Source organism: Schistocerca piceifrons, chromosome 6 (assembly GCF_021461385.2).
Source record: "Schistocerca piceifrons isolate TAMUIC-IGC-003096 chromosome 6, iqSchPice1.1, whole genome shotgun sequence".
Lineage (NCBI taxonomy): Eukaryota > Metazoa > Arthropoda > Insecta > Orthoptera > Acrididae > Schistocerca > Schistocerca piceifrons.
In genome coordinates, this window is record NC_060143.1 from 527,362,725 (window position 1) to 527,385,107 (window position 22,383).

The 22,383-nt window shown below is 44.7% G+C and overlaps 1 long non-coding RNA gene across 1 annotated transcript in view; it reads left to right on the plus strand.

Annotated features, from left to right (window-relative positions):
* Nucleotides 1–22,383, plus strand: part of LOC124802737 — a 63,596-nt gene that overhangs the window by 25,344 nt on the left and 15,869 nt on the right. Inside the window, exon 2 of the long non-coding RNA XR_007017150.1 lies at nucleotides 4,157–4,383. This is a non-coding gene — a long non-coding RNA (uncharacterized LOC124802737). The remainder of the gene's footprint in view (nucleotides 1–4,156; nucleotides 4,384–22,383) is intronic.

Sequence of the window (22,383 nt, forward strand, 5' to 3'; positions counted from 1 at the left end):
ACACAGAGTACGCGAAGGAATTTGCCCCCCTTCTTGCAGCGATGTACCGTAGGTCTCTAGAAGAGCGTAGCGTTCCAAAGGATTGGAAAAGGGCACAGGTCATCCCCGTTTTCAAGAAGGGACGTCGAACAGATGTGCAGAACTATAGACATATAGCGTCTATCAGTTGTAGAATTTTGGAACAAGTATTATGTTCGAGTATAATGACTTTTCTGGAGACTGGAAATCTACTTTGTAGGAATCAGCAAGGGTTTCGAAAAAGACGATCGTGTGAAACCCAGCTCGCGCTATTCGTCCACGAGACTCAGAGGGCCATAGACACGGGTTCCCAGGTAGACGCCGTGTTTCTTGACTTCCGCAAGGCGTTCGATAGAGTTCCCCACAGTCGTTTAATGAACAAAGTTAGAGCATATGGACTATCAGACCAATTGTGTGATTGGATTGAAGAGTTCCTAGATAACAGAACGCAGCATGTCATTCTCAATGGAGAGAAGTCTTCTGAAGTAAGAGTGATTTCATGTGTGCCGCACGGGAGTGTCGTGGGACCGTTGCTGTTCACAATATACATAAATGGCCTTGTGGATGACATCGGAAGTTCACTGAGGCTTTTTGCGGATGATGCTGCGGTATATCGAGAGGTTGTAACAATGGAAAATTGTACTGAAATGCAGGAGGATCTGCAGCGAATTGACGCATGGTGCAGGGAATGGCAATTGAATCTCAATGTAGACAAGTGTAATGCGCTGCGAATACATAGAAAGAAAGATCCTTATTATTTAGCTACAATATAGCAGGTCAGCAACTGGAAGCAGTTAATTCCATAAATTATCTGGGAGTACTCATTAGGAGTGATTTAAAATGGAATGATAATATAAAGTTGATCGTCGGTAAAGCTGATGCCAGACTGAGATTCATTGGAGGAATCCTAAGGAAATGCAATCCGAAAACAAAGGAAGTAGGTTACAGTACGCTTGTTCGCCCACTGCTTGAATACTGCTCACCAGTGGGGGATTCGTACCACTTAGGGTTGATAGAAGAGATAGAGAAGATACAACGGAGAGCACCGCGCTTCGTTACAGGATCATTTAGTAATCGCGAAAGCGTTACGGAGATAGATAAACTCCAGTGGAAGACTCTGCAGGAGAGACGCTCAGTAGCTCGGTACTGGCTTTTGTTAAAGTTTCGAGAACATACCTTCACCGAGGAGTCAAGCAGTATATTGCTCCCTCCTACGTATATCTCGCGAAGAGACCATGAGGATAAAATCAGAGAGATTAGAGCCCACACAGAGGCATATCGACAATCCTTCTTTCCACGAACAATACGAGACTGGAATAGAAGGGAGAACCGATAGAGGTACTCAAGGAACCCTCCGTCACACACCGTCAGGTGGGTTGCGGAGTATGGATGTAGATGTAGACGTTGTTCTTTTTGCTTCTGGTCGGAGGCTGGAGCAGCAGCAACAGCCTTTGCTCATCTAACTTGTTGACAACCACGCCTCAACGTATTTTGTTTTTAAGCAAAGTGTTTGCAAAGTGAACACAACCCGGCTGTGATACGACAGCCAGAGCTATGCAGGCAGAAAGAGGCTGTGGACTGAGGGGTGATGTGTTTCTGTGAAGTATAATCCAGGGAAGACGAAGTAAGTGTGTATTGTTTGTGACGCTGTGTTTATCGTTTATCTGTTTATTTTTTGTTGTTAGAATAATGATAAATAAATCCCGTATTGTGATTGGTTGTGAGCATTATGACTATGACGCGACGTTGATAAAAAATACGTAAAAAAAATTGTGGGAGTACTTACATACTTGCCGGTGTCTCAAATGATGTAAAAGAACTCGAGTGACGTGACTTAGCGTAATTCATTGTTAACAAATAGCTGCAGTCTGCTCCCCTCCCTCTGTTGCCCTGCTCCAGAGTGTCCATTTAGCTACAATGTAACAGCTAGTAAGTAGTTTATGGATGTTGCCACAGTGCTGCCGGTGTTGAATGATGTTCAAATGGTTCGAATGGCTCCGAGCAGTATGGGACTTAACATCTGAGGTCATCAGTCCCCTAGAACTTAGCATTACTTAAACATAACTAACCTAAGGACATCACACACATCCATGCCCGAGTCAGGATTCGAACCAGCGACCGTAGCAGTCTCGCGGTTCCCGACTGAAGCGCCTAGATCCGCTCGACCACTGTGGTCGGCTCGAGTGATGTAATAGGACACAAGTGATATGGCTCTGGCGTGGCAGTCTTTGCTCAGCTAACTTACTAATGGAAAATGCTGCTGGGGACGACTGGCGCTGGAGCTGCTCCGGCATCTGATAATATGAAATGCTGCTCCTTGGGGAGTCCCCGACTCAGGAGACCATTGGCCAAAAGATGTCGATACTCAAACGCTATTTGACCCTCCCCCAGCCCCACCCTCTCCCAAAAAAATACACTATGTGATCAAAAGTAACCGGACACCTGACTGAAAATGAATTACAAGTCCGTGGCGCCTTCTATTGATAATGCTGGAATTCAATGTGGTGTTGGCCCACCCTCAGCCTTGATGACAGCTTCCACTCTCGCAGGCATACATTCAATCACGTGCTGGAAGGTTTCTTGGGGAATGGCAGCCCATTCTTCACGGAGTGCTGCTGTGAGGAGAGGTATCGATGTCGGTCGCTGAGGCCTGGAATGAAGTCGCCGTTCCAAAACATACCAAAGGTTTTCTATAGGATTCAGGTCAGGACTCTGTGCAGGCCATTCCATTACAGGGGTGTTATTGTCGTGTAACCACTCCACCACAGGCTCGTGCATTATAAACAGGTGCTCGATCGTTTTGAAAGATGCAATCGCCATCCCCGAATTGCTCTTCAACAGTGGGAAGCAAGAAGGTGCTTAAAACATCAATGCAGGTCTGTGCTGTGATAGTGCCACGCAAAACAACTAGGGGTGCAAGCCCCTAAGTGAAAAACACGACCACGCCATAACACAGCCTCCTCCGAATTTTACTGATGGCGCTACACAAGCTGGCAGATGAGTTCACCGAGCATTCGCTATACCCACCCCCTGCCATCTGATCATCACATTGTGTACCGTCATGCGTCACTCCACACAACGTTTTTACACTGTTCAGTCGTCCAGTGTTTACGCTCCTAGCACCAAGCGAGGCGTCGTTTGCCATTACCGGCGTGATGTGTGGTCATGGACAGCCGCTCGACCATGAAATCCAAGTTTTCCCTCTCCCGCCTAACTGTCATAGTACTTGCAGTGGGTCCTGATGCAGTCTGGAATTCCTGTGTGATAGTCCGGATAGATGTCTGCCTATTACACATTACGACCCTCTTCAACTGTCGGCGGTCTCTGTCAGTCAAATGGCTCAAATGGCTCTAAGCACTATGGGACTTAACATCTGAGATCATCAGTCGTCTGGATTTAGAACTACTTAAACCTAAGGACATCACACACATCCATGCCCGAGGCAGGATTCGAACCTGCGAACGTAGCAGCAGCGCGGTGCCGGACTGAAGCGCCTAGTACCGCTCGGCCACAGCGACCGTCTCTGTCAGTCAACAGACGAGGTTGGCCTGTACGCTTTTGTGCTGTACGTGTCCCTTCATGTTTACACTTCACTATCACATTGGCAACAGTGTACCTAGGGATGTTTAGGAGTGAGGAAATCTCGCGTATAGACGAATGACACAAGTGACACCCAATCATCTGACCATGTTCGAAGTCCGTGAGTTCCGCTGAGCGCCCCATTCTGCTCTCTCACGACGTCTAATTACTACTGAGGTCGCCTATATGGAGTACCTGGCAGTAGGTGGCAGCATAATGCATCTAATATGAAAAAGTTATGTTTTTGGGAGTGTCCGGATACTTTTGATCACATACTGTATAAAATGCCTGACAGCACATTTCATTACCCACATCAACGTATAGAAAATGTTTCCAGAGTCTGGAAACATATGATATTACACAGATTTTAAAGGCGAATATTTTGAAAAACAGTAAAACAATGTGTACCAGAACATTTCTTTCACAGAGCTACTCAAAAGCAACTGGGTAATGGCGGGGATTGGTTAGGGATTCACTTCTCGTTTGATTGTAATATGAAGCCCGACATGGCGTTTCAGAACTAAAAACTCGTTAGTAACCAGTTTGTAACCAATTCCAGGTGATTCCCTGTGCTGGTCGCCAGTGACTGCTGCCCGTAGTTCCAAGAAATCATGAGTGGCACTACGAAGGAGATCCAAGATTTAATTATAAAAAAATTAATAGCAGAAGTAGAAAAACGGGAGGTACTGTGGAGAAAAGGACTTGGTGACGATTCTGAACAAACAAAAGCTTGGAAAGAAGTTGCAGCGGAAATCAGGAAAGATTTTGTAACCTGTAAGTGGTACGGTAAGTTGCTTTCATTTCATTAATCAATAGGTAATAAGTAAGGGAAATAACTGCGTCTGGGCGCAGGCAGTTTCTGGTTGCCTATGTTGGGGACAGCTGTGGCGCAGACGCAAGCATGCTGTTACAATGTTGCAATTTTTATAAAACCACCTCCATCCTCCCATTCCCCCTCCCCCTGCCCCCTTCCAATCGGTCAGTTGGGTAATGTATAAACAGTAGGCTGTTTTCTTATTGGCTGAGACATCCTGCATGGTTAGGGTTGCTTATCGTTATCACTATAATTTATAACCCAGCTTGGACTACACTATTCCTTATTGTAATGATTTATCTACAGTTACATCTATATGGATACTCTACTACATCTACATGGATACTCTGCAAATCACATTTAAGTGCCTGGCTGAGGGTTCATCCAACCACCTTCACAATTCTCCATATTCCAATCTCGTATATAGCGCAGAAAACAAGAACACCCATATCTTTCCGTGCGAGCTCTTAGTTTCCCTACCTTATTACGGCGATCGTTTCTCCCTATGTCGGTCGTATTACTGTTCGTTTGTGGATCATCACCTGCGACCAGCTTTGCGAAAGAAGCGGTGACACTTTCTGCGCAACCCACCCATCATTTTGTACGACAATGTGCGGGGGCACATAGCGCAAGCTGTGGCTGCTCTGTTCGGTCGATGGGACTGGGACGTACTGTGCCATCCACCATACTGCCCGGACTTAAGTCCTTGTGACTTTGATTTGATTCCGAAGATGAAGGATTTACTTCGTGGCATTCGTTTCAGAACTGTTCCAGAGATTCGACAGGCAGTAGACCGCTCCATTCGCACCGTCAACAGAACAGGCTCTGCTAACGATATACTACGCCTTCTCTATCGCTGGCAACTGATTCTACACAACCCTGGTGACTACTTTGAAGGACAGCAACAGGCGCAAACATGTAACTCTTTTGTATCGGTTGTGAATAAATAGTTTCCACTGTTTAAGTTCCAACTCTCGTATATATATTTTACTTTAACTTGACACTTACGTTAAATCAGTATCAGCACAACGACACGTATGGGAAAGTCCAATCTATTTGCAACGTTTGTGATGATTTTGATCCCACAAAGATATCATTGACTGATCAGCCAGTTACCTCCCCGTAGCCACCGTCGACAAGAAGCAAAGTGAAGTATTCCCCTCGTCATTATTTACTGTCAGTGCCGCCTTACCTCCGTTTCCTCTAGCTACAAAAGACAAAAATGGCACGATTTTTAAAGAAGTGGACTGAGAATTTTTTTTTTTTTTACTTTAAATCATGCATTTACCGTTGCTGTTTTCTTTCCATGCAACATACACAGATGCAGTTGTAATTTATAATGGATGTAGCACTGCAGCACATAACCTTAACGCGTTCGAAAAAAGATTATAATGCCAGCAGAGTAGTTTGTTACAACTGTTTAGCTATAATATAGCGAAGTATGTAGTAAACTGTCCGAATTATGTCTGTTTATTTTTAAAGACATAACTATCTGGAATCGTAAATTAATTTGTTACACGAATCGGTTTTGACACACAATTCGTATATAGCATTCCCACGAAAAAATAATCTAAAGTTTTGACTACTACCACCATCATTAACCCTACTTCTTACGTCTTCTATAGGAGATAACGGTGCTGGTACAGGATGAACAATTTACCCCCCTCTAGCAGGAGCTATTGCACACGGGGGTGCATCTGTAGATCTAGTCATTTTTTCACTACACTTAGCAGGTGTATCATCAATTCTTGGTGCAGTAAACTTTTTTACAACAGCAATTAATATACGATCAGAAAGCATAGCTTTAGACCAAACACCTTTATTTGTTTGGTCTGTAGCTATTACAGCTCTTGCCGGCCGGGCGGCCGTACGGTTCTAGGCGCTTCAGTCTGGAACCGCGTGACCGCTACGGTCGCAGGTTCGAATCCTGCCTCGGGCATGGATGTGTGTGATGTCCTTAGGTTAGTTAGGTTTAAGTAGTTCTAAATTCTAGGGGACTGATGACCACAAATGTTAAGTCCCATAGTGCTCAGAGCCATTTGAACCATTACAGCCCTTCTTCTTCTTCTTTCACTTCCTGTTTTAGCAGGAGCTATTACTATATTATTAACAGACCGAAACCTAAATATATCGTTCTTTGACCCTGCGGGAGGATGAGATCCAATTCTATATCAACACCTGTTCTGATTCTTTGGGCACCCAGAAGTTCTAATTTTACCCAGATTTGGTATTATTTCACGCATCGTATGTCAAGAAAGAGGAAAAATTGAATCATTTGGAACGTTGGGTATAATTTACGCCATATTATCATATTGTATGAGCACACCATATATTTACAGTAGGAATGAATGTTGACACGCGAGCATACTTCACATCAGCAATAATAATTATTGCTGTACCTACAGGAATTAAGGTATTCAGATGACTAGCTACATTATATGGAACTAAATTGAAGTTTAACCCACCATTATTATGAGCTCTAGGATTTATGTTCCTATTTACAATTGCTAGATTAACAGGATTAGTACTAGCAATCTCACCATTTGATATTGTATTACGTGACACATATTATGTAGTAGCCCACTTCCATTATGTCCTATCTATAGGAGCAGTATTTGCAATTATATGAGGTGTTATTCAATGATACCCACTATTTACAGGATTAACTATAAACAATACATGATTAAAAATGCAGTTCACAATTATATTTATTGGAGTAAACTTAACATTCTCCCCTCAACGCTTCTTAGGGTTAGTAGGAATACCACAACGATATTCAGACTACCCAGACGCATATACATCATGAAATGTAGTAGCAAGAATTGGATCTACAATCTCTATTGTAGGAATTATTATATTCATTGTAATCATATGAGAAAGAATGACTGCAAACTGAGCAATTATATTTAGAGCTAATGTAAGAAGATCAATAGAATGACTACAAAATAACACACCTGCAGAACACAGTTACTCAGAATTACCATTAATCTCTAGATTCTAATATGGCAATTAGTGCAGTAGATTTAAGCTCTAAAAATAAAGGTTTGACCTTTTATTAGAAAAACATTTGATGGCAACATGATCAAATTTATCCCTTCAAGATGTAGCTTCACCATTAATGGAGCAACTATCATTCTTCCATGTTCATACTATGGTTGTATTATTATTAATTGCAGTAATTGCAGGTTATGCCCTAAGTTATATATTATTTATTGCTTATACAAACCGAAACATACTTCATGGACATTTAATTGAAACCATCTGAACAGCACTACCAGCAATTACCCTAATTTTTATTGCTCTTCCATCACTAAGACTAGTCTATTTACTTGATGATTCAGTAGATGCAATAATCACAATCAAAACAATTGGACGACAATAGTACTGAAGATATGAATATTCAGACTTCATAGACGTAGAATTTGACACCTACATAACACCAGAACAAGATTTAGAAAACGACGGCTTTCAACTTCTAGACGTAGATAACCGAACAATTCTACCAATAAATACAGAGGTATGAGTATTAACAAGAGCATCAGATGTTCTTCATTCATGAGCAGTACCTGCTCTAGGGGTTAAAATTGATGCACACCAGGTCGACTAAATCAAGGAACATTTACAATAAACCGACCTGGACTATTTTTCGGCCAATGTTCAGAAATTTGTGGAGCAAACCACAGATTTATATCCATTGTAATTGAAAGAACTTCAGTAAATTTATTTATCAAGTGATTATCTAAGGTAATCTAAGGAATTATTTGAAATATATTGCATTAGAGTGTCAATCTAAAATAACTAAACAATTAGTACACCTTGAAACATCAGAGCCACTGATTTCGAGTTCGAACCGACGAGAGATATCTTTTTAACGCATAATTTTGACATCTTAATAATTCGCTACTGTCATGTACCACCTTGTACTTTTAGAGAATGTGGACGAAATTTTTTCTGTTATATATTCATTGAAGTATAGTTAAGTGGACTCGTCTCCCTCTTATATATAGTACTTATTCTAAATATTACAACATGGTGAACGGTTGTGTAAAAGATGAAAAAGAGTGTAATAATAAGTTTTGTATACGAGAAGAATAAAATTTATACTCCTTTTACCGATTACAACATGTGTATATTATCCAATATTGTAATATTTCCCTTATTACTTCTCTATATATTAAATAGGGTGTAAGACAAGGCTGTAATCTTTCGCCTCTATTGCTCAATCTATACATCGACGAAGTAATAACGGAAATAAAGGAAAGATTCAAGAGTGGAATTAAAATTCAGGATGAAAAATTATCAATGATAAGATTCACTGATGACATTGCTATCCTCAGTGAAAGTGAAGAAGAATTACAGAATGTGTTGAATAGAATAAACAGTCTAATGAGTACATAATACGAATTGAGAGTAAATTGAAGAAAGGCAAAAATAATGAGAAGTAGCAGAAATGAGAACAGTGAGAAACTTAACATCAGGATTAGTGATCATGAAGGCAGCAAAATAACCAATGACAGACGGAGCAAGGAGGACATCAGAAGCAGACTATCACTAGCAAAAAGGGCATTCTGGAAAATGGGAAGTCGGCTGGTATCAAACATAGACCTTAATTTGATGAACAAATTTGTGAGAAAGTACGTCTGGAGCACAGCATTGTGTGAAAGTGAATCATGGTCTGTGGCAAAATCGGAACAGAAGAGAACCGAAGCGTTTGAGATGTGGTGCTACAGAATAATGTTGAAAATTAAGTGGACTGATAAGATAAGGAATGAGGAGGTTCTGTACGCAATCGACGAGGAAAGGAATATATGGAAAACATTGACAAGAAGAAGGGACAGGACGGTAGGACATCTGTTAAGATATCAGGGAACAGCTTCCATGGCACTAGAGGGAGCTGTAGAGGAAGATAGAGATTGGAATACATCCAGTAAATAATTCAGGACGTAGGTTGCAAGTAATACTCTGAGATGAAGAGGTTGGCACAGAAGAGGGATTAATGGTGGGCCGTACCAAACCAGTCAGAAGACTTACAGCTACTCCGCAATTCACCTAACGGCGCAAATATAAACGACTATCTATACGCATCCGTATGAGCCCTGACTTTGGTATCTTATATTCGTGATCCTTACGCACATTGTATGTTGGAGGCAAAAGAATCGTTCTGCAGTCAGCTTCAAATGCCGGTTCTCTCAATTTTTTCAGTAGTGTCCCTCGGAAAGAATATCGCCTTCCCTCCACATTTCCCCATTTCAGCTCCCGAAGAATCTCGGTAACACTCACGTGTAACAAATCTAGCAGCCCGCCTCAGAACTGCTTCGATGTCTTCCTTTAATCTGGTTGGTACGGATCCCAAACACTCCAGCAGTACTCTAGAACAGATCACGCTGGCGCCCTATATGTGGTCTGCTTTACAAACAAACCACACTTTCCTGGAATTCTCCCAATAAGTCGAAGTCGAACATTCGCCTTTCCTACCGCAACCCTCACATGCCTGTTCTACTTCATATCGCTTTGCAACGTTACGCCCAAATATTTCAATGACGTGACTGTGTCAAGCAGGCCACTAATCTGTATCCTAATATTACAGGTTTGTTTCCCCTACTCAACAGGAGTCACCTGTGGTTTTTCCAGTCGCTTGGGACTTCGCGCTGGGCAAGAGATTCGCGATAAATGCAAGCTAAGTGAGGGGCCAATGCCGTAGAGTACTCTTTGAAAAACCGAATTGGGACTCCATCCGCACTTGGTGCCATATTTGTGAACAACTCCTTCAGCTATGAGATTTTCACTCTGCAGCGGAGTGTGCGCTGATATGAAACTTCCTGGCAGATTAAAACTGTGTGCCCGACCGAGACTCGAACTCGGGACCTTTGCCTTTCGCGGGCAAGTGCTCTACCAACTGAGCTACCGAAGCACGACTCACGCCCGGTACTCACAGCTTTACTTCTGCCAGTACCTCGTCTCCTACCTTCCAAACTTTACAGAAGCTCTCCTGCGAACCTTGCAGAACTAGCACTCCTGAAAGAAAGGATATTGCGGAGACATGGCTTAGCCACAGCCTGGGGGATGTTTCCAGAATGAGATTTTCACTCTGCAGCGGAGTGTGCGCTGATATGAAACTTCCTGGCAGATTAAAACTGTGTGCCCGACCGAGACTCGAACTCGGGACCTTTGCCTTTCGCGGGCAAGTGCTCTACCAACTGAGCTACCGAAGCACGACTCACGCCCGGTACTCACAGCTTTACTTCTGCCAGTACCTCGTCTCCTACCTTCCAAACTTTACAGAAGCTCTCCTGCGAACCTTGCAGAACTAGCACTCCTGAAAGAAAGGATATTGCGGAGACATGGCTTAGCCACAGCCTGGGGGATGTTTCCAGAATGAGATTTTCACTCTGCAGCGGAGTGTGCGCTGATATGAAACTTCCTGGCAGATTAAAACTGTGTGCCCGACCGAGACTCGAACTCGGGACCTTTGCCTTTCGCGGGCAAGTGCTCTACCAACTGAGCTACCGAAGCACGACTCACGCCCGGTACTCACAGCTTTACTTCTGCCATTACCTCGTCTCCTACCTTCCAAACTTTACAGAAGCTCTCCTGCGAACCTTGCAGAACTAGCACTCCTTCAGCTGTTCCTCTACGCCAGGGATGCTTATCGCTATGTCTTCCATACGGGAGTCTGTTCGATGATCAGACGACTGTATGTTTCTCACATTCTCAAGGATGAACGATTTCTTGAACTTGAAGTTTAAAACTTGGACTTTCGTTTTGCTATCTTCAGCTGCCACACCAGACTAGTCAACAGGAGACTGAATGGAAGCCTTAGACCCACTTACCTATTTGCTCTGAAGCGCCAAAGAAACTGGTACAGGTGTGCGTATTCAAATTCAGAGATATGTAAGCAAGCAGAACACGGCGCTGCGACCGGCAATGCGCGTATAAAACAACAAGCGTCTGGCGCAGTTGTTAGATCCGTTACTGCTGCTACAATGGCAGGTTATCGAGATTTAAGTGACTTTCAGTGTGCTATTATAGTCGGCGCACGAGAGACGGGACACAGCATTTCCGCGGTAGCGATTAAGTGAGGATTTTCCCGTACGACCATTTCTCGAGTGTACCGTGAATATAGGAATCCGCTAAAACAGCAAATTTCCGACATCGGAGAAATATCGTAGAAGAAAGGGACAAGCGACGATTCAAGAGAATCGTTCAGCGTGACAGAAGAGCAACCCTTCCGCAGATTGCTGCAGATTTCAGTGATGGGCTATCAACAAGTGTCATCGTGCGAACTATTCAACCAAACATCATCGATATGGGCTTTCGGAGCCGCAGGTCCACTCGTGTACCATCGATGACAGCAGCTTTACACTTCGCCTGGGCCCGTCAGCAGCGACATTGCACTGTGATGACTCGAAACATTTTGCCTGGTCGGATGAGTCTTGTTTCAAATTTCATCGTGCAGATGGACGCATACGCGATGAAGACAACCTCATGAATGCATGAACCCAGGATGTCAGAAGGGGGCTGTTCTAGTTGGTGGAGGCTCTGTAATGGCATGGGGCGTGTGCAGTTGGAGTGATATGGGATCCCTGATACGTTTAGCTACGACTCTGACCTATGACATGTACCTAAGCATCCTGTCTGATCACCTGCATCCGATCGTGTCCATTGTGCATTCCGACGGACACGGACAATTCCAGCAGGACAATGCGACGCTCCACACGTCAAGAATTGGTGCAGAGTGGCAGCAGTAAAACTCTTCTGAGTGTAAATACCTCGGCTGGCCACCAAACTCCCCAGACATGAACATTATTGAGCACATCTGGGATGCCTTGCAACGCAATTGCGGCGGCGCGCTTCCTTTCGTCCATTCCTGCACCCACCTTTGAATTAGTTGCAGTAGATCGCAGGTAGGAAAGCCGAGCAGAAACCTACCGTACTGCAAATCGTACCAGGCTGCATACAACGTAACTATTCCAAGAATCGCGAAAAGGTCTTAATTTTGAAAGAAAGGTAGAAATACTGGCAAAACTTCGGTATATTCTGAACCTTGATAATATTCACTGCCAAGTCCGTGCTAATCTTACGTAAGACAGTCATGCACAAACCCTTTCATTCACGTTAGCAAGTTTATCGTAATGTATTTCCCGAAATCTGAACAGCTACTAAGCACGAATTGCTCTTAAATGAAAATGCTCGCCATACTATTAAGTTTCTCAGTGTCTAATGCATTCAAGTTTTTACTCACCGATCTGCTCAATATATCACGCGGAATTACTGTCTTTCTCATACACAAAAATACTTAAAAAATCTGTACTTTCTAAAAAAATCACCAGAATAAATATGCCTTCATTTTAAAAAAACACACAAGAATGAATATGTAGTGGACTGACAAGGCAGCCAGTCCATAGTGACGGGTAGCCGATAGGCACACGTACACACACGCCGACTGGCGCGAAGTCTGGAACAGGATTCGTAATGAATGCGATAAAGAAAAGAACGTAGCTACTAGAACTTTTATGCATCCTTTGGTATACAGCAATCTTGATGATACAAGTGAGACTCATTAAGATACATGCAATGTTACAAAAGGCTCCTTGCTAGGTCGTAGCCATTAACTTAGCTGAAGGCTATTCTAACTGTCTCTCGGCAAATGAGAGAAAAGGCTTCGTCAGTGTAGTCGCTAGCAACGTCGTCGTACAACTGGGGCGAGTGCTAGTCAGTCTCTCGAGACCTGCCGTGTGGTGGCGCTCGGTCTACGATCACACAGTGGCGACACGCGGGTCCGACATGTACTAATGGACCGCGGCCGATTTAAGCTGCCACCTAGCAAGTGTGGTGTCTGGCGGTGACACCACAGAATATGCCTTCACTTTAAAACACTTCTGAAACTAAAACCGGCAAATTATAACTTCCTTCGGAGCTAATACTACACACGACCGCACCATTGAAAGGCTGGGCTCCGACTTCTTTAGATTGCTGTAAGTTTTCTCTATCTCCAAGAGAAAAGACGCGCGGAAATACTCCGTTCTGACTTCTCAGTTTTCTTTAATGCCATCAGAAAAATATTATTCTCCCGCGTTAGTCCGCGCTTTTCATTCTAACCAATCAACAAATAACACACTTTCGAACTGAACTTTTTCCCGAAATAAATACTTAACATCCTGATATCTTGTTTATACTTTACGTTATTAACTATTTTCATTTACACTGGAATTAGCTTTCCTTTTACCATAAACTTACTTAACATATGATAGAAAAATTCCCCATCGTCTGCATTCACACTGTTCTAAAATATCTCACACTAGTTCGTACAGCGTGGTGGTGGTGGTTAGTGTTTAACGTCCCGTCGACAACGAGGTCATTAGAGACGGAGCGCAAGCTCGGGTTAGGGAAGGATTGGGAAGGAAATCGGCCGTGCCCTTTCAAAGGAACCATCGCGGCATTTGCCTGAAACGATTTAGGGAAATCACGGAAAACCTAAATCAGGATGGCCGGAGACGGGATTGAACCGTCGTCCTCCCGAATGTGAGTCCAGTGTGCTAACCACTGCGCCACCTCGCTCGGTTCGTACAGCGTCCATCAATAAAGTAGTGATCTACAGATTCACTTTAGACCACATTCACGCATCATTGAAACTAGTAAAAGCATATATAAAACAGTAAAAACACAAATAAATAAAAAACCCTTCAATAAATAAACAGTACAATTCACAAATACATGCTCTTGACCTGTTTCTTGAATGTCTCTGTGCACTAATGGATTCTGGTGGATGAAAACTAGAACTACGTTCTCGACCGAACCCATTTCAGACCATCTGTCACTCTGCACACATGAGTCATTCTCTCGATACACAGGCTCTAGACAGGAGCGATATAAGGCGCTACGCCTCATGCTGTTCAGTAGAGAACTCCACCCTCTCGTACTCTTAGGGATTTTTGGACAGCAATGCAGGATTCGTGATGTCAGTTTTCTCCAGCACTACTTCAGACTAGTCGAGTCCACGCCACGTCGTGCTACAGTACTTCTGAGTGCTCGCGGAGACCCTACACGATATTAGGCAGGTGTACCGGTTTATTTGGCTAATCAGTATACGTAGGACCAGAATTTTCTCGTGTTCTCTGTCATATCTTTGCTAAGGTATGACGATGGTAGTTGTTGTATTCTTCGCGCATAGATTTTTCCACAGACGCACGAATCTCTATTAACCTTTGCTTGTCGTCATTTGCGCGTTCCCTTTTTGAACCGAGAGTGCAACAGTCTCTGCTTCCTCAGCAGTTTCCGAATCTCGTTATTAAACTATGGTGGGTCTTTTACGTCCTTAATCCACTTACTAGACCATAATTTACAATCTCCTAAAACTTTGCCCATAATTCCTCTCCGTCCATCTTACGGGAACTAAGTGATGTCAGTTCACTGTCGAAGTGAGGTGGTAACGATTGATTATCCGCTTTCCCCAGCAAAAATGCTCTCCTAGCCTTTTTGACTGATTTATTATCTTTCGTAAACGTAGCTGCGGTAATGACATGATGGTAGCTAATCCCCGTTTCTGTACTGACGTTGTTGATTAGGTCCGTCCTATTTGTAGCTACAAGGACCAGAATTTTCTCGTGTTCTCTGCCATATCTTTGCTAAGGTATGACGATGGTAGTAGTTGCATGTGGGTTGCCGAACTGGCTGTTCATGACAGTTTTCAGAAAACATGTTCAAAAGTCTGTCTGCACCACCCCGCTGCAATGCGTCTATAGGCATCTCAGTTTATACTTGGTAGGTTAGTCACCTCCAACTAGTAATACATGATTTGGTTATTTAGGCGCTACTGGTCAGACATTCTTTGAATGAATCTAGAACTGTCACAGCAGAAACTGGTGGCCGGTGAAAACATCCAACAATTAATTTGGTTTCACCTAGAGCTGTTATAGGCGACCACATAACTTCACTGTCACACTCAACTTCGACCTAAATAGAGAAAATATTTTTTGTCAACTGCAATGAACACTCTCCCTCCTGTGGCTTCTAATTTGTATTTCCGATAGATGTTCTACGACTCGCTAAGTATCTCAGAGTTTTCCACTTCGGGTTACAGCCAGCTCTCGGTCCCGAGAATAATTTGAGCGTGAGAACTTTCATGGAGAGCAGTAAATTCGGGAACTTTGTTACGAGTACTTCTACAATTCGCTGATAAAATTTTGACAGTCAAAGTGTCTTTACTTTGAATGCGGTCTGACTTCCCTTGCTGCGTATCGGCTGGCGAGTGTTCATCTGAGTACCTCAATCACCTAGCCTAAAAAACCATCATGTGCACTCCACAAGTACTCTGCTACACGAGTAGTAGCTTACTTTGTGTAGTGCACCCCTGATCTACAAAGGGGAGCCCTACAAATCCCCAGACGATATGCGTGTATGAGACATGACTCCACATTATTAATACAGTGTGATACATGTGTAAAACTATACTGAATTAATGTATGTAACCCTAAAAATGACTGTATTCAGTTTTACCGCTACTCAGAGCACAGAGATGAAACTCATCCTGTCGACAAGTGCTATTTAACCTGTAACACATACCAAGTTATACAAGTATTGCCGATATGTGAGTCACGTGTACTTTTTACTGCCATGGAAGAGTTAAGTTACAATAACAGTGCTACATGTATATTTATACTCGATATCCTGCATAATTTGGTTGGTCTCTCTGGCACACGAAAATCCCTCAATATTTATCGAGATCATAACAAGTGGTCTTAAAAAAGAACTAAGGTTATACAGTTCCAAGCTCTGGAGCAAAGCTCGTGTGGTTGTACTACTTAAGCCTGGTAAGAAACCAAACGACCCTAAAAATTTTTGCCCAGTATCACTGTTATGCCACTGTTTCAAGATCTTCAGGCGTCTTATCCTTAACCCAATTAGAGGCATCTTGGAAGAAAAGTTCATCCCTCAACAAGCTGGCTTTCGACCTGGAAAGTCGTGCTGCAGTCAGCTACTGGACCTCACTCAACAAATTGAAGATGGTTTCGAAAGGGTAAGATAACAGGAGTTACCTTTGTCGATCTAACAGCTGCATACGACACTATCGACCACAGTAAGTTGCGGAGGAGAATTTACCAACTCACCAAGGATTACCATAACATCCCTTATTGTTACTCTCCGCAGAACAGAAGATTCCAAGTCTCTCTCCGTGGTTAGAAGAGCAGATGGCGCATACAAAAGAATGGCTTACCTCAAGGCAGTGTGCTCGCCCCTGTGCTTTTCAATGTTTACACTAATGACCAGCCCATAACGGAAAATTCCAGGCTTTTCATCTATGCTGTCCGCCCCTGGCAGCTGAGTGGTCAGCGCGATGGAATGTCATACCTAACAGCCCGGGTTCGATTCCCGGCTGGGTCGGTGATTTTCTCCGCTCAGGGACTGGGTGTTGTGTTGTCCTTATCATCATCCTTTCATCCCCATCTACATGCAAGTCGCCGAAGTGGTGTCAACTCGAAAGACTTGCACCAGGCGAACGATCTACCCGACGGGAGGCCCTAGCCACATGGCATTTCCATTTCCATCTATGCTGACGATACTGCTGTGGCTGCTCAAGGAAAGACGTTTGAAGAAGTAGAGGAAACGTTGACTTCTGCGCTAGATACGCTTGGCTCCTACTACAAAGCCAATCATCTAAAGCCAAATCCCAACAAAACTCAGGCGTGCGCATTTCACTTGAAGAATAGAGAAGCTTGGCGGGAACTGTACTTTACACGGCAAGGCAAACAACTGGAGCATTGTTGAACACCAGTATATCTGGCTGTTACCCTTGATCGAACTCTGTCCTTCAAGAAACATTGCCATAACACCAGGGTGAAAGTTAGTTCACGGAATAACATCTTGAGGAACTCACGTCCACCGTCTGGGGAGCAAGTCCCCACATCCTGAGAATTTCGGCTCTTGCTTTGTGTGCGTCCGCTGCAGATTATGGTTCACCTGTGTGGAGTGCATCCATTCACACCAAACAGGTTGATATTGCATTCAATGAGACCGTCTGAATCTTGTCGGGATGTATGAAGCCAACTCCAGTAGATAAAATCCACCCGATTGTTGGAATAGCTCCCACCACTATTAGAAGGGCTGTTGCTGCTGATGTAGAGAGGGCTGAGCCAACTCATGATCCCCGACATCCACTGTATGACCATAAGGCTGTAGTCAGTCGAGAAAGAGGTTCATCGCCAAGACTCAACCACTAGGGGGAACACCAGAATCAAATCGCATCACCAGGTGGAAGAGCAAGCTACCACCTGATATCCCTGTAAAAGAAGAGCTAGCTCCTATTTTTCCCTACCCAATTTAGAGCTCGCTCAATCGTCTTAGGGTGGGCGTTCCTCTTTGCAAGACTAACATGAGAAAATGGGGGCATTCTTCGCGTTGATGGAGATACATCCTGCGAGTGCGGGACAACACGAGACCCGACCCACCTGCTAATTTGTCCTCAACTTGAACAACCCCGCACAACACAGGACCTTATCGAGGGAGACAACAAGGCCATCGGAGTTGCTACCTTCTGGAAATGCTGACCGGACACGGAAATGAATGAATGATTACTTGGTGATACAGATAATTTTTTTTTTATTGGATGGTTGAACTTTTTCATTTGTTATCTGATTTCTACAATACAACCATTCTTGCATATTAAAACAAGGAACAAGATTATTTCTTTTTGTATTCTCAATGTTACTCTACACCCCAAAAGACTTAATTGCAGGAGAAACTTCAATTCATGGTCATTTTCCATTCGTATTTACAGTCAATGTAGATATCTTGTATTTCCTTTTGTGTCTAGATTTTTCCATACACTACGGTCCCAGTTAATTTGTAAGCCATGCTAGCACATCTGCAAAGGACTGCTCTTGTTTCCAGCAGTATCTTATATCTCTCGTCTGTTGGAAGTTTTTTCGTTATGTATTTCAATTCTCGTTTTCTGACTTGGACCCATTAGATTTCCAATGTCTCTTTTAATGCACATAACATATGAAATGTACTTAAAGGACTAATTGCTTTAAGAGGGGATAGTTTAAGCTATGCAATGCATTTCCTCTTTTTCTTAAGACCTGTGGAATAACATTGTTTGTGGGACCCAATCATAATTCGGTAATATCTACAATCAAGAGCCAAAACATTATTACAACCTGCTTAACAGCTTGCTTGTCCGTCTTTTGAACAAAATACATCACTTATTATGCGAATCAGGGATCCGACAGTTCGTTGGTACGTTTGTGAAGGTATGTGACATTAGATGTCTACGCACAGACCATGTTATAATAAATAACTGGTCTATGATTTGGGTACGAGGTGACGGCAACCGATAGCGAACTTGGCCACCGAGACATCAACGTGAGTTAGCTATAATTCTCCTCAAACCACTGCAGCACGGTTCTCGCTCCGAGACAAAGGCGAAAGATGACCTTTCTGTTGGGGAAGACGTCTAGCTTGAAAGGATGCATGTGATTCGCATTTTTCAGCGTGTCTTCGATTACAACTACTGGTCCCATGCAAGCGCAAGTGAATGTCTTCCACAGCATAATACAGCTATCACCAGCTTGCGTCCGTAGCGCGCTGCACGCTACGAGCCGCCGTTCGCCTCGATCACGGCGTTTGTGGGGATCACCATCAACCCAGTGTAGCAAAAATATGATTCGCTCGAAGAGCCGACACGTTTTCGTTGATGGACTGATCGAATCCCAGTTGTCCCCTACCCATTGCAGTCGTAATTGACGATGTCGTTGTCAACGTGTCAACACGTACAGGTGGTCTGCAGTGGAGCTCAATGTTCGGCAGTGTACGATGAACGGTGTGCCCCGAAACACTTGTGCGTGCACCAGCATTGCGCTCAATGAATTTTTCCATTTGAAGCCCATAATTACCCCTCCCCCCTGTCTGTGTCTGCTCCTCTTACAAACTTTTTTCACCGCATGAAATGCCCCCAATGCCAACAGGCGGCATACAACATCGCGGTGCGCAGTGGTCATAATGTTTTGAGTTATCAGTGTGTATTTGACCGTATTGTGGAAAACAATGATGTTGATCGAGAAAATTATGGTTCTGCAGCTTCAATTTAACACTTCAGTGTACACTACTGGCCATTAAAATTGCTACACCACTAAGATGACGTGCTACAGACGCGAAATTTAAGCGACAGGAAGAAGACGCTGTGATATGCAAATGATTAGCTTTTCAGAGCATTCACAGGAGGTTGGCGCCGGAGGCGACACCTACAACGTGCTGACATGAGGAACGTTTCCAACCGATTTCTCATACACAAACAGCAGCTGACCGGCGTTGCCTGGTGAAACGTTGTTGTGATGCCTCGTGTAAGGAGGAGAGATGCATACCATCACGTTTCCGACTTTGATAAAGGTCCGATTGTATCCTACCGCGATTGCGGTTTATCGTATCGCGACATTGCTGCTCGCGTTGGACGAGATCCAATGACTGTTAGCAGAATATGGAATCGATGGGTTCAGGAGGGTAATACGGAACGCCGTGCTGGATCCCAACGGCCTCGTATCACTAGCAGTCGAGATGACAGGCATCTTATCCGCATGGCTGTAACGGATCGTGCAGCCACGTCTCGGTTCTTGAGTCAACAGATGGGGACGTTTGCAAGACAACAACTATCTGCACGAACAGTTCGATGACGTTTGCAGCAGCATGGACCATCAGCTCGGAGGCCATGGCTGCGGTTACCCTTGACGCTGCATCGCAGACAGGACCGCCTGCGATGGTGTACGGCGAACCTGGATGCACGAATGGCAAAACGTCATTTTTTCGGATGAATCCAGGTTCTGTGTACAGCATCGTGATGGTGTTTGGCGACATCGCGATGAACGCACATTGGAAGCGTGTATTCGTCATCGCCATACTGGCGTATCACCCGGAGTGATGGTATGGGGTGCCATTGGTTACATGTCTCGGTCACCTCTTGTTCGCATTGTCGGCACTTCGAATAGTGGACGTTACATGTCAGATATGTTACGACCCGTGGCTCTACCCTTCATTCGATCCCTGCGAAACCCTACATTTCACCAGGATAATGCACGACCGCATGTTGCAGGTCCTGTACCAGTATTTCTGGATACAGAAAATATTCGACTGCTGCCCTGGCCAGCACATTCTCCAGATCTCTCACCAACTGAAAACGTCTGGTCAATGGTGGCCGAGCAACCGCCTCGTCACAATACGCCAGTCACTACTCTTGATGAATTGTGGTGTTGTGTTGAAGCTGCATGGGCAGCTGTACCTGTACATGCCATCCAAGCTCTGTTTGACAATGCCCAGGCGCATCAAGGCCGTTATTACGGCCAGAGGTTGTTGTTCTTGGTACTGATTTCTCAGGATCTATGCACCCAAATTGCCTGAAAATGGAATCACATGCCAGTTCTAGTATAATACACTCCTGGAAATGGAAAAAAGAACACATTGACACCGGTGTGTCAGACCCACCATACTTGCTCCGGACACTGCGAGAGGACTGTACAAGCAATGATCACACGCACGGCACAGCGGACACACCAGGAACCGCGGTGTTGGCCGTCGAATGGCGCTAGCTGCGCAGCATTTGTGCACCGCCGCCGTCAGTGTCAGCCAGTTTTCCGTGGCATACGGAGCTCCATCGCAGTCTTTAACACTGGTAGCATGCCGCGACAGCGTGGACGTGAACCGTATGTGCAGTTGACGGACTTTGAGCAGCGAGGGCGTACAGTGGGCATGCGGGAGACCGGGTGGACTTACCGCCGAATTGCTCAACACGTGGGGCATGAGGTCTCCACAGTACATCGACGTTGTCGCCAGTGGTCGGCGGAAGGTGCACGTGCCCGTCGACCTGGGACCGGACCGCAGCGACGCACGGATGCACGCCAAGACCCTAGGATCCTACGCAGTGCCGTAGGGGACCGCACCGCCACTTCCCAGCAAATTAGGGACACTGTTGCTCCTGGGGTATCGGCGAGGACCATTCGCAACCGTCTCCATGAAGCTGGGCTACGGTCCCGCACACCGTTAGGCCATCTTCCGCTCACGCCCCAACATCGTGCAGCCCGCCTCCAGTGGTGTCGCGACAGGCGTGAATGGAGGGACGAATGGAGACGTGTCGTCTTCAGCGATGAGAGTCGCTTCTGCCTTGGTGCCAATGATGGTCGTATGCGTGTTTGGCGCCGTGCAGGTGAGCGCCACAATCAGGAATGCATACGACCGAGGCACACAAGGCCAACACCCGGCATCATGGTGTGGGGAGCGATCTCCTACACTGGCCGTACACCACTGGTGATCGTCGAGGGGACACTGAATAGTGCACGGTACATCCAAACCGTCATCGAACCCATCGTTCTACCATTCCTAGACCGGCAAGGGAACTTGCTGTTCCAACAGGACAATGCACGTCCGCATGTATCCCGTGCCACCCAACGTGCTCTAGAAGGTGTAAGTCAACTACCCTGGCCAGCAAGATCTCCGGATCTGTCCCCCATTGAGCATGTTTGGGACTGGATGAAGCGTCGTCTCACGCGGTCTGCACGTCCAGCACGAACGCTGGTCCAACTGAGGCGCCAGGTGGAAATGGCATGGCAAGCCGTTCCACAGGACTACATCCAGCATCTCTACGATCGTCTCCATGGGAGAATAGCAGCCTGCATTGCTGCGAAAGGTGGATATACACTGTACTAGTGCCGACATTGTGCATGCTCTGTTGCCTGTGTCTACGTGCCTGTGGTTCTGTCATTGTGATCATGTGATGTATCTGACCCCAGGAATGTGTCAATAAAGTTTCCCCTTCCTGGGACAATGAATTCACGGTGTTCTTATTTCAATTTCCAGGAGTGTATATTTGTCCAATGAATACCCGTTTATCATCTGCATTTCTTCTTGGTGTAGCAATTTTAATGGCCAGTAGTGTAATAGTTATATTGTCTTTGTTGGAGTGTGTGAACGGTCACTTTGTAATTTACAGG